The sequence below is a fragment of the Sturnira hondurensis genome, unplaced genomic scaffold (assembly GCF_014824575.4).
Source record: "Sturnira hondurensis isolate 20B ecotype Veracruz unplaced genomic scaffold, ASM1482457v3 Scaffold0014302, whole genome shotgun sequence".
Classification (NCBI taxonomy): domain Eukaryota; kingdom Metazoa; phylum Chordata; class Mammalia; order Chiroptera; family Phyllostomidae; genus Sturnira; species Sturnira hondurensis.
This window is the reverse complement of record NW_028086933.1, coordinates 5,439,373-5,452,761: the sequence shown is the minus strand read 5'-3', so window position 1 is coordinate 5,452,761 and position 13,389 is coordinate 5,439,373.

The window sequence follows — 13,389 nt, the reverse complement described above, 5'->3', positions numbered from 1 at the left end:
AATTTTATGTTGAAGGACCTAAAAGAAAGCAACTGGCTGGTACTCAGAAATCAAGAGGAGGACTGGGAGGTGGTAGAAATGGGAGGCAGGCAGGGGTAAGATCCTCAGGGACATAAAGGGCATGTGAAGATTTTGGTTTTTATACTAAGAGTAGTAGAAAGACACTGGAAAATTGTGAGCAGGAGCATGACATAGTTAGACTTGGATTACAATATACACGAGCAATGACCAACAGAAATATAATGAGTGTCATGTAACTAATCTTACATTTTCTACTACCTCATTGTTTAAAAAGATGAAAAGAAATGGGCCAAACCAACTTCATTATTATGCTTTATTGAACCTAGGAGTCATTTCAACTTGCAACCATTATGTATCACTTGATACCACAATTGGACCACTGAGTTAAATGTCCCTTAGTGGTTGGGTGCTAGTATTTATCAGCATAAAGGCAGTAATTAATCTTTTCTCATCATCTGCCCAAGCAAGCAATTATTCACTCTGTGTGTGTGTGTGTGTGTGTGTGTGTGTGTGTGTGTTGTGGACTTAAAAACCTATCCATGTTCTACCCACTAAATACAAAAAGTATGACATTTCTTTGTGATGTGTTAAAATCAGATGGGAGTGAACACACAGATTTTCTGGACACTCTGGGCTCCAATTCTGGAGCTGGGGTTCACTCACCAGTCACTTTATCTCCATAAGAACAAACATTTCAATGTCTTGAATGATCTTTCCTATTGTTACAGCATAGGTTCTTACCAGACACTCTTCAGATACAAATAGGAGACAAAACATCTCTTTAAATTGATTTATTACAGAAGGTATATACATATACAATGCAGATATACTAAATATATATGTGAAGGAATAAGGTGGGGTGACAGAATATAAATTGCTCCAAACCCTTCTTTTCCCACTTTACAATAGCTATCGCCATCTTTCTATTTAATAAAGTGCTCTTTGGCATCTCTATGTATCTATCTACCAAGGGGCTAAGTTCCCCATCCTTGGATTTTTAGATTGCTTACAGTTTTTGTTGCTATTATAAACAATGCTGCATACACATTTATGTCAGTGATTCCTCACTTTTGTTAGTGTTGTTGCACATGTATGTTAGTGTTCAGACAATTTCTAGAGAAAAAATTTCACATTAAAGGTTATGCAGATGTTAAGGGTCTTAACACAGCCAACCTGCTTTGAGAGAGGTTGTGCCAGCAGCCCCTGCTCCCCCCCCCGCAGCAGACAGCACCGGAGCGCCCAAACCACACACCTGTCCAATCAAGCTCTTTGTCTTCGCCGATTTGATAGATGAAAGTGTCATCTCATCTTCATATTAGTTTGCATTTATTTTATCACTAGCAAGTCTGTATGAATTTTTATTCATGTGCATGTCGGTGATTTGTCTTTCTTGTGCACCTTTTACTTATGTCTCTAGTCCATTTTTCTCTCAGAGACATGATCTTTCTTAATCTTTTAATATATTAGAAATATTAATCCCTTCTAGCACATTTTAAACATTTAAATATTAAATATTTAAATAAAATGTTTTAAGTATTGGTCATTAACTGGGGTGAGGAGGTTTTTGTTACATATTGGTTTACCTTCTCATGTTTTCAAGTCTATCAATCTCCTTTATGTAGCCTCTGTCTTAGTATACATGAGCAAGTCATTTCTCAACTAGGTGACATAAGCATTCATCAGTATTTTCTATTATAGTTATGTCCATGGTTTTATTTTTAATATTTGAATATTTAATCCATATAAACCTACATTTGGTATAAATTAAAGGTAAAATTTCACTGTTTTTCCAAATGGTTAGCCAATTAGAACACCATAGTAAAGCTGTCATAAATTCTTTGCTCATTGGTATGATTTTCTAACTTCACTATGCAAGAACATTCTACTCAGTAAGAAGTAGTATAAGATTGAGTTTTAAAAAAGGATAATTTAACAGAAAGCCAAAAATAGTAGAAAGATCTCTAAATATGAAAATAGGTCTAATTTTTCCAAAATTTTGAGTATTAGGTGATGTATATGCAATTGTTAAAAGCCTAGATTAAATATAAAATTAAGCTATAAAATAAATTTTCAAAGTTATTTTTCATCTCTCAGTTATATTTCTTGCTCTCTCAGTTTATTTGAAATGACTTCTATGAAGCAGAGGAAATTGAGTGGAAAGAAAATTTGTTAGTGTTAAGCTTGAGCAGGTAATTGAGGTTCTATGTTTAATGATATCTTATTAACTTTCTTGAGATATTAATCAAGAAAGGTTGAACAGCAAAATTCTTCTCTTAATAAGGGAGTTTTTACATTTGCTCTTCGTGGCTACACAAACTTGAATTAATGGAAACATTTTAAATTTTTTATTATAGAAATTTAAAAACAAACAGAAATAGGATAATACGATAAACTTGTTATACCCACTATCCACATTCAACAACTTTAAACTCCTGACTAGGGCTCTGTGGTTTCCTTAAACACAAAACCATCATCATTTTAGAATAATGTAAAACATTGTTTTAAACTCTTCAAACATACATCATTCTTCACAGGTTCTCAATTGTCTTTTTGTCTGTTTTTTAAAAATTTGCTTGGTTGATTTGTGATTCCGAGAAGATGCATACATTGCAGTTTATTGACAACAGCTTTCTGTTTACAGATTCCCTTTCACAGTTGGGATTCTTAATTTTTGTATATTGTTTTTATTATTGTTAATAAAACTTGCTCTTTGTCTTATAGAATTCCCCCATAGTCTGAATTTTGCCGATTGCATCTCCATGGTGAGATACAGAAGAAGAAGAACATGTGGACTCAAATGTTTTTATGTGTGACATAACTATTTTATCAGTTGGTTTATGTATTTCCATCTGAAGATGCATGATCTCAATTATCTCTAATTTTTTAATGTGATTAGCCATTGATGGTCATTACCCATTGAGTACTAATGACATTCTAAACCTACCATTTCTCCTTCATTTATTAGCTGGAATACATAAAAAGAAATTTGGGTACCTTGCCATTTAGATATAATGGAAAGTCAAGGTAAATATTTGGATCTCTCTTACAGTTTTTAAAATAGTGAGCTATTTTCTAGCATCCAAAAATCACAATGAATTCTGATTTTTAATATGTTAGATGTTTCAGTTTCCAGTGTTTTTCTCATCTTCGTCCAGTGGGAGCTAATTCAGGTTAACTATTGAGTTCTTTTGAATAGAGCCTATATGGTGACTTGCTTTCTATATGCTACTAGATGTACCAAATTTTCCTGGTACATTTCCTAAACCAGACCCATAATTTGGTCATTTCCCTAAAATCCTTGGTTTCTTTAGGTGAAAATTATATTTCAAGACCCATTCTGACTGCTGATGTGACTCAACCGGACTGGCTATCTTGGCTTTTCTTTCAGAGGACCATTCTAGGAAACATGCATTTTATTTAATAATAAATTGATAGGTAGTACTGCTTCTCCCATTTCAAATCCAGGACTATAGTGTACATTTGTATCTCCTTTTCTCCAGGCAGGAAAGTTTGGCTTTCAATGACATCAGTACAGGTACTTATTTGCTCTGTCCCACACTGCATATAAAATAGCCTCAGAAAAGCTATAGCACTGCCATCAGTGAAGTGATTATTTAAAACAATTTGAAAGCTTTTTTTGCAGCTCTTTCTCTACTTGGCTTTCATCCAACTAGTAAAATAGAGTCAAAACGTCTGAGTATTAAAGTTAGTTGAGATAGTTGTCTCTATGAGAGTAGGTTAACTGTATATGACATTTAGGTTCATTTGTTTTATTTTGTCTAAGATTTTAATAAATTGATTTTTCATTAAGTCTTCTTTTGTCACAATATAAGAGCTTTTAAGTTTCCAAAATCAAATCTTCAAAACAAAGTATATTTGAAGATATCTGTGTGTTCTACCCTATTCCCTCCCTCCTACTATAGGTATACTTAATTTTTTTAAAATTATATGATTATCCTTTCATTGTTTTGTTAATAAGCATCCATATCCTTTAAAAAATTAGCATACTTATATCATGATTTGGTCCTCATCAATATGTTCTAATGATTGTTCCATAGTAGTATATAGATATATTTTTCGTTCTATGTCACTGCACTCTATACTATAGATATAAATGAATTTACTTAACTAGTTCCTTATCAATGGACATTTGGGTCTTTTCTAGTCTTTTCTATAACTTCTATTGCTATAATAGTTGTGTGCATCTTTTCAAATATTGGCCAGTGTTCGCTCATTATATATTCTCACGAGTGTACTTTCTGGACCAAAGGGTGTGCAACTTTCCTAGGTTTGGGAAGATCGCCTACATAGACCCTATTCGATGTAATTCCCACCAATGGTTTGCACAAGTGTCTGTCCACAACTTTCTCAACCAGCTCTGTTACCAGACTTCGAAAATCTGCCCATCTGATGGCTAAGGAAAGTTGCTAACAATACTTTTCATTTGCATTTCTTTCGTTTTACGTGAGCTTGAGCAACATTCCACATGGTTAGGAGCCATTTGAATTTTTTTCTGTGAACTTTATGCTCATGTCACTAACATTTTCCTATGGACCATTTTTCATAGGACACTAACATAGGACCATTTCACTAACATAGGACCATTTTTCTCTATTATCAGGAACTCTTTATATGTTAGGAACTATTAGTCCTTGTCTGTGTTTAACTGCAAATATTTTCCCTAAGTTTTTAATTTGTCTTTTTACCCTATTTAATTAGTTATACTTTTAGTTTTCTGGAATCAAATTTACTTTTTTTTGTTGCTCCTAGGTTACCAAAAGTCCAGATTACAGAGAAATTCACTCATCTTTTCTTCCAGTACTTGTAGTGTTGTGAAGTCCTTTCATCCCACTACATTTGTCCATTTGAATCTCTGCTCCATTTGGAAAAATGTGGTATGTGGAAAAAGCATCAAGGTAATAGGTCATATGAAAAAAGATGGAAGTGAAAATATTTTGTGATACCCAATCTATAATGTTAAAGGTTTCTTTATCTTCTCTATTTCTCTACTATGCCTTTTCATTTACAACTAAGAAAAAATAACATGTTCTTTTTTTAAAAGATTTTATTTATTTATCTTTAGAGGGGAAGGGAAGGAGAGAGGGAGAGAAACATCAATGTATGGTTGCCTTTCCTGTGTCCCCTGCTGGGAGTTGGCCTGCAGGGAACTGGCCTGCAACCCAGGCATGTGCCCTGACTGGGAATCGAATCTCAATCTTCTGAGTCGCAGGCCCCTGCTCAATCCACTGAGCTACACCAGCCAGGGCGATGTGCTTTAATATAACTCCATAGCTCAGTATATTAGCTTCAATTTTATTATGTTAACAACCAACCAGACAACTGATAAGCTTAAGCTCAATAAACGTGCCATAGAAATTAGTGGTGCAACACTTTTGACTTATCTGATAATTTCCAATTGTATCTTAAATATATTGTCACTGTTATGGCACTTGTATTTTTCTACTTGCACTTTATTATAATAGGCTAGGGATAATTACTTTTAAAAACATTCCAAACATCAGAATTCTACGTGCAAACATGATGACAGTGTTTCCAAAACTCTACTGTGAGTGAGAGGCATGCTCTAGGTCAACATATTTAGTCATCAGTATATATATAAAAACCCAGATTTGGCTGACTTAGGGATGTTAGCGCACAGAGTACAGAAAAATGTGTCACATGAACATTGAAAACTGACTATGTTAAATTTTTAAAAATACGTGGATCAATTTTCAGGCTTTCTGTTGTGTCCCATTGTGCTATCTACTCTGTTGCTGGTACCACACTCTTTTAAATATTATAACTTTGTACATATTTTAATACCCAGTGGAGTCATCTAGGGAGTTAAGCCAGGACTTCATCTCTTCACTTTCATATCCCCAGCTAAGCAACCTTCTGTAGGTTACAGTTAGAACGGTCACGTTGGGCAGTGGTATTTTACGGTTCCTCATGCTAACGTGCATGATAATTTCTAAGACTCTCTAAGAGGGAGTATAACTATGGATGGTACACAGAATAATGCCTTTCCTGTGAGATGTCCACATCCTCATTCCCCAATTCTGTGACTATGTTACATTGCATGGCAAAGGGGACTTAAAATTGCAGGTGTAATTAAGTTGCTAATCAGCTGGCTTTAAGATGGAGTGATTATCCTGAATTATCTAGGTAGGACCACATCGTCACAGGTGTCCTTGAAAGTGAAAGCAGGTGGCAGGAGAGTTGGTGTGGTGATGCAGAATGACAAGGAGCCAACTGGCCATTGCTGGCTTTGGAAATGGAAGGAGAGAGTGAGCCAAAGAATGTCAGCAGACTCTAAAAGCTGGAAAAGGAATGGAAAGGGATTGTCCCCCAGAGCCTGCAGAAGGAAAACAGACCTGCTTACACCTTGACTGCAGCCCAGTGAGGCTGCATCAGGTTTCTCACCTCCAGAACAGTTAAACGATAAATTTGTGTTGTTTTAAGCGAATAAGATTGAGGTAAGTTGTTCCATCAGCTATAGAAAACTAATACACCATGGAAGACTTTTTAAAAAAGCATCCCATGAATAATGTAGTGGGAAACACTGAATTAAAGTATGCTTTGATTTGGAGTTATTTGAGTCTTTCATTTATTAACCAGGGTCCCCAAAATCCAGGCAAAGAGCTACATTGGCCTAGGCAAAAATCGTGTTACAATATTATCTTTAAAATTAGCTATGAGGGAAACGCAAATCAAAACCACAACCATATCACCTTACTTCTGTTAGAATGGCTATTATCAACAAGACAAGTAACAGCCAATGTTGGAGAGGATGGGGAGAAAAAGTAACCTTCATACACTGGTGGTGGAAATGGAAATTGGTATAGCCACTGTAGAAAACAGCATGGAGATTCCTCAAAAATTAAGAATAGAGCTACCATGTGACCCAGCAACTCTTCTTCTGGATATTATCCAAAAAGAATTGGAAATATTTATTTGTAAAGATATATGTAACCCTATGTTTATTGCAGCATTATTCACAGTGGCCAAGACATATAAACAACTTAAGTGTCCTTCGATGGATGATTGGATAAAGAAGGTGTGGAACCTACATGCAATGGAATGCTACTCAGCCATAAGAAAAGATGAAATACTGCCATTTGCAACAGCACAGATGGATCTTCAGTGTATTGTGTTAAGCAAATGAAGTCAGATAGAAAAAGACAAGAACCATATGATTTCACTTATATGGGGGATATAAAACAGCAACAAATGAACAAACAAAATGCTCATAGACACATAGAACAGTATGATGCTTACGAGAAGGAAAAGGCGGCTGGGGAGGCAGAAAAGGGTAAAGGGAGGCAAATATATGGAAGGAGACAAATTTGTTTGGTAAATACACAATGCAATGATGTGTTGTAGAATTGTACATGACACCTACACTCCTATTAATCAATGCCACCTCGACAAGCTTAATACATGTTTTAAAAGTCTTCTTCTTTGGCAGCCACTGATAAAGATCGTACTATATGAAAATAACATTTTAGTTTTCTCATCTGTGCACACGTGTATGAATGCACACACACACAGAGACACATACACACTCACAAATTAGGTTCCCAGTACTCACTCCTGCATTCCACTCACAAAATTTCATGTTCTGAACTTCAACTGCTTCTTGCTTCCAAATTTACCGTTATTATGTCACATTCATCAACCACCCACTCAAGAAATGACTTACTGAATACTTATAGTATATAGAAATGTGCTTCTCATTCCAGAAATTCAAACACACCCCTCCTCCCAGGTCTTCCTCTACCAACTTGGGCACATGACATGATGAGGAGATCAATTGCATTAGTTGCTGATACTGTTAAAGTGCATTGGATTTCTCGGGTATATTTTAGTGGGGGAAAACATTTGCAAACCCCCCTAAGGGCAGCCGGGCCACATTGAAGAGTTTCAGCACGCTACTGACATGGTGAAAACATTATGGCTGCCATATTACGGATGGATTAGAAAAACCCAAGATCAAAAACATGGAGATTGGTCACAAAGCTGTGAGAGATACCCAGTGCCAGCTGCCTAGGACAGCAATCACAGGGATGAAGAGAAATGTGTGGACTCCAGAGAAACTTAGAAGTTAAAACTAACACGTCAGTTGTGGGTTGGTGAGAGCAAGGAAGATGCGAGAAAGACTGTGGAGGGGCAGCAGACACAGGTCCGAGGAACGTGGGAGGGGAAAGCGGCTCTGTGGAGAGAGACAGTCCGGCCACCTGTTTAACTGGAATGAAGGGACAATCACTAATCAACACTGATACTACGTGTAATGTGTGCTAATGTCCCGAAGAACTTTTATAGGTGGGGTTTAGAAATGATTCTGTGGTCTTTGTTGTCAAATACAAAGAAGTTAGGAATAACATAAATTTCAAACCAGGATGGAGAATTTAAGACCAACTCAAAGAAAACGTCAGCACAGATGTGGGGTAGTTCTGGAGGGAGGCCAATTTTTGGAGCTCCGCCTATCATCCTCCGGAGTGAGAGACCCACCTCATCTGAGTGCTGGATAACCCCAGGGTATACTTACACTCACAAAGGGGCCAGGAGGCGCCCTCCAAAAAGTCAGTGACCTAAATTATTTTTAATGAGCCACATGATTTAAACAAATGCAAAGACTGTTTTCCCTGAGCTACTCTGATTGACTGCATTTCCAGCACATTAGTGACTGAATTCCCCTGTTTGACTTTAGTTGTACGAACACTGCTGAACTGCATCACTGAAGCCCAACCCGGAACTTGTAAGAATAAACGCTACTCGGGCAACACAGGGCATAATAAAGGCGATGGTAGTTTTGAAAAAAGTAAAACTATCTATCTTCTTTCAATTACCCTGATTCTTGTACTGAGATAGGCTCATCTCAGATGGATCACTGAGGCTTTTACCATGAAAAGTGTGACTTTGGAGTCTGTATATTTTGAAGAATGTGAAAGGGCTTGGCTTGGCTCCAGTCTCACCCCTCATTGCCTTGGAATAATCACTGCCCTTGCATCAGCAATCAGCAGTAACTACTAAGGCTGATGGGTTGTGGATATTCTCAGAGCAGCCTTTTGGGGGTGAAGAGCTGATGTAGGTCTAAGCTGAGCAAGTCACCCAAGTCTTTGATCCAAACATTTTCCCACCAAACCCCCAGGATTAGAAGTTTATAATCCAAAGAGATTGTCACCTCACCATGGCAAACCATTAGAAGTGAATACCAAAACAGAGTTATTGCCCAGGGGAGGGGAGCACACTAGGTTAATCTGAAGGGTTTTGGGGTGCCTAGGGATTCCTCTAATCTCCCCCACTTTACCATTGCCTATTCTTAAGTACTTCTTTAATACATGTAGAGTTTTCAAACTGTGGGTGTTGAGTCATTAGGGGGTGATTAAATCAATATAGTGAGCAGTGAGTAGTACTCTTTCAATAAAATCGAATTGAGCAGGAAATACCAGAGTGCACTGCTCATCATAAAGTAAATATTGTTTTGTAATATGTATAAAATATATTTCCAAATATCATTTAATAAATATATTTAAAGTGGGTCATGAGGTAAAATATATTTCTGTCATAGAATAAGGTAAAAAAAAGTTTAAAAGCCCTGCGTGGCTGATGTCCATAGGGAAGTATTACTTCACTGACAGCTGTGAGATGTGAACTATAAAATAAAGACAATAAACAGAATGAACATAACTGTATGATGAAAAACTGTTGGAACAGATCATCTAAATAAGTATAATGAATATTCTCAGAAAATGGAGGATATTAGTAGTTTTAAGTAGTATCAAGAGGAGAGAAAAAAGAGCAAGGTGAAATGTGAAAAGTATGATAGATGAACAAGGAACACCTATTTGTAAAACAAGTTAGTGAACTGAAATATCACATTGAGAAACTTTCACAAAAGGCAGCCGGAAAAGAAAATGATGGGACAGACATACAAAGAAAATAAGACTCGTGGAGACTGGAAGTATAAGCAAAAACATCTGGCTAATAGAAATACAAGGTGGATATATTTTAAATGTAGATGAAGAAATATTTGATAAGAATAATAGATTTGCTCAATTTAAAGAAAGGTGAAGGTATTGGAAGTAGTTTTCATAGACCACAAAATAATAGATAAAACCTGACACCTGGCCATATTGTAGTAAAATTTAACAATATCCAAAAAAAGCTTCCAATGAAAGAGCAACTATATTAAAAAGAAACTAGAATTACACTGAAAAAAACAAAGCAAGAAGACAATATTATATTATTCCTAAGCTACAGAAAGAAAAAGTGTGAATGTAAAATTTTACATTTCTAATACATCACTTAAATCTGATGAAAAAAAATATCCTTGGATTTATCTGACCTCACAAAGTCTGACAAAGTCTGACCTTAAAATGCTAAGCAAAGTACTCAAACAAGAATAGAGCTGAATCCAGAAGAAAAATTGAAGGTATTGGGAAATAAATGTAGTTGGACTACATTTTTTATAATGTGTCATCATGTAAAAACATAAGAACAACATACATAAAAATGAATCTAAAACAAACTGGAACTAAAATTATAGAAAAATATCAACAAAAGAAGAAAAATGCACGAGGGAATTATTGTCTTTTGGAAGGAACGTGTAGATGTTTGAGAAATCAGTATAAAATGAATGGCCTTTTAGAATACTACAACTTACAAAAATGACCCCAGTGGAGATAAAGACTCTAAACAGATAATTTTCTATTGAAAAAAAAATATAGTAGTTAAAGAGATCCCCCACACAAAAGCACTAGGCCCAGAAGAATTCATAGGAGAATTCTACCAGCTCTGCTTTTATGAAACAAATACATGATCCCCAAGCCTGATAATGTTTGCTGCCCACCCCCCAAAAATCAGACTAATCTCACTTACAAGTAATGCGGTAGAATTTTATATAAATTTTATACGTATTAGAAAACAGTATCCAAAACACTAAAGCATGATTATTGTGACTAAGCAGGGTTAACTCAAGGAATGCACATGTGTTTCAACATTAGGAAATCATTCATATAACATATCATTATAATCAAGTAAAGGAGGAAAATAATATTATCTTCATAGATATAGAAGAGGCACTTGACAAATTCAGTGTCTATTTATTTTTAAAATAGTAAATAGGAATTGATGGAGATGTTCTTAACAATAGTTTGTCTACCTGTCTACCTACCTATACATCTAACCAAGTGCATGTATCTCACTTAATAGGGAAACACTAGAGGCTGTCCTACAAAAGTCAGAAAAGAAAAGTCAATCTGCTAGTTACCCTGCTGCTGAACATTGTATAGGAGTTACTAACCAATGCAATTAGACAAAAGTATATATTATGGACTGAGTGCTTGGGTCTCCCCAAAATTCACATGTTGAAATTCTATTCCCCAACATTTGAAGACAGAGCCTTTGATAGACAATTAGGTCATGAGGATGAAGTCTCCATGATGAAATTAGTGCCCTTTTAAGAACAGAGGGGAGAGAGCTTGCTTCTTGTCTACTAAGAAGCTTGCTTGCTTGCTTTCTCTCTACCAAATGAGCACATAACTGGAAGAGGACCCTCACCAGGAAAAAAATATGTTGACATCTTGATCTTGGACTAGTTCCAAAACTGTGAAAAATACATTTCTGTCATCTATGGTATCTAGTTATAACAGCCTGCACTAAGATAGTGTATGTACTATGCTGCCTCTTATATGAGAAAGGGAATGGACACACAGTGTTTGAAGTAGTTAACTATGAGGGAGTGGAGAGAAAAGGATGGAGGGTTTAAGATAAAAGCTAGACTGGCCAGATATAGTCAAGTGATCTTTGACAAAGGAGCAAATATAATTAAATAAAGGGAGGATACTCTTTTCAACAAGTGGTGCTATAATTATTGAATATTCATATACAAAAAGATTAATCTGAATGCAGTCCTTACATCTTCCGCATAAATTAACTAAACAAAGATTTCCCATGCAATCCAGCCATTGCCCTGCTATGTGTTCACCCAAGCAAGTTTAAAATGTACATCCATACACACAAATTGGCACACAAATGTGTGTAATAGATGTATTCACAATTGCCAAGAAACTGAGAGCAACCAGTATTTAAATCAGTAAGTGAACTAGATAAACAAACTGTGGTAGAGCATTATTCACTAATAAAAAATAAACAAGTTATCAAGTCGTGAGAAGGCGTGAAGGAACCAAAATGTGTACTATTAAATATAAGAAGCAGTCTGAAAAGGGTATTACCATGTGATTCCCACAATATGACACTTTAGAAAAAGTAAAACTATAGAGACAGTAAAAGATCAGTCAGTATTTGCCAGGATTTGGAGGAGAGAGAGGGAATAAACTATAGAGCACAGGAGATTTTTAGGGTAGTAAAATTATTTTGTATGAAATTTTAACAATGAACACATATTATTATGCATTTGTCAAAACCTATAGACCTATACAATACAAAGAGTGAATCTTAATGTAAATGGTAGACTACAGTTAATATATAAATATGGATTTGTTAATTGTCATGTACCAACCATACTAATCCAAGATCGTGATAATGTAGGAAGCTGGGGAGGAAGGGGAGATTCATATATGGAATTCTGTACTATCTGCTGAATTATTCTGTATAAGAATGTACTAAAATAAAATATAATATTTTCCAATGTTATTGAGATAGATATAACTGACATGTGACATTGTATAATTAATATGTACAATATAATTATTTGATATATGTATATATGAGAAAGTAACTTCCACAATACATTTTGTTAACATCCATCACCTCATATTCTTACAAATTTTTTTCTTATGATGAGAACTTTTAATATCTACTCTCAGGATATTTCAAATATACAATGCTCTCATTAACTATAATCAACATGTTACAGAACATATTTATCTTATAACTAAAAGTTCATAACTATTGACCATTTTTACCCAATGCCACCACTCACTACCCCCTGCCTCTGATAATCACCAGTCTGTTCTTTGTTTCTATGAGTTTGAGTTTATAAGATCCCACATATAAGTATGATTAAGTAGTGTTTGTTTTTCTCTGACTTATTTCACTTAGCCTGATGCCTCAAGATCCATCCATGTTGTCACAAATGGCAGGACTTCCTTCTTTTTATGGCTGAATAGTATTTCATTGCATATACATAGCACATCTTTATCCACTCATCTGTTGATGGACACTTCAGTTGTCTCTGTGCCTTGGCTATGGTGATAAGGTTGCAGTGACCACGAGTGCACAGACATCTCTTTGGAATGGGAATATCTTTTCCTGCAGATATATACCCAGAAATAGAGTTGCTGCACAATATGATAGTTCATCATGTCACTTATTTTTAAGTGACATGTCTATTAATTATTTTTT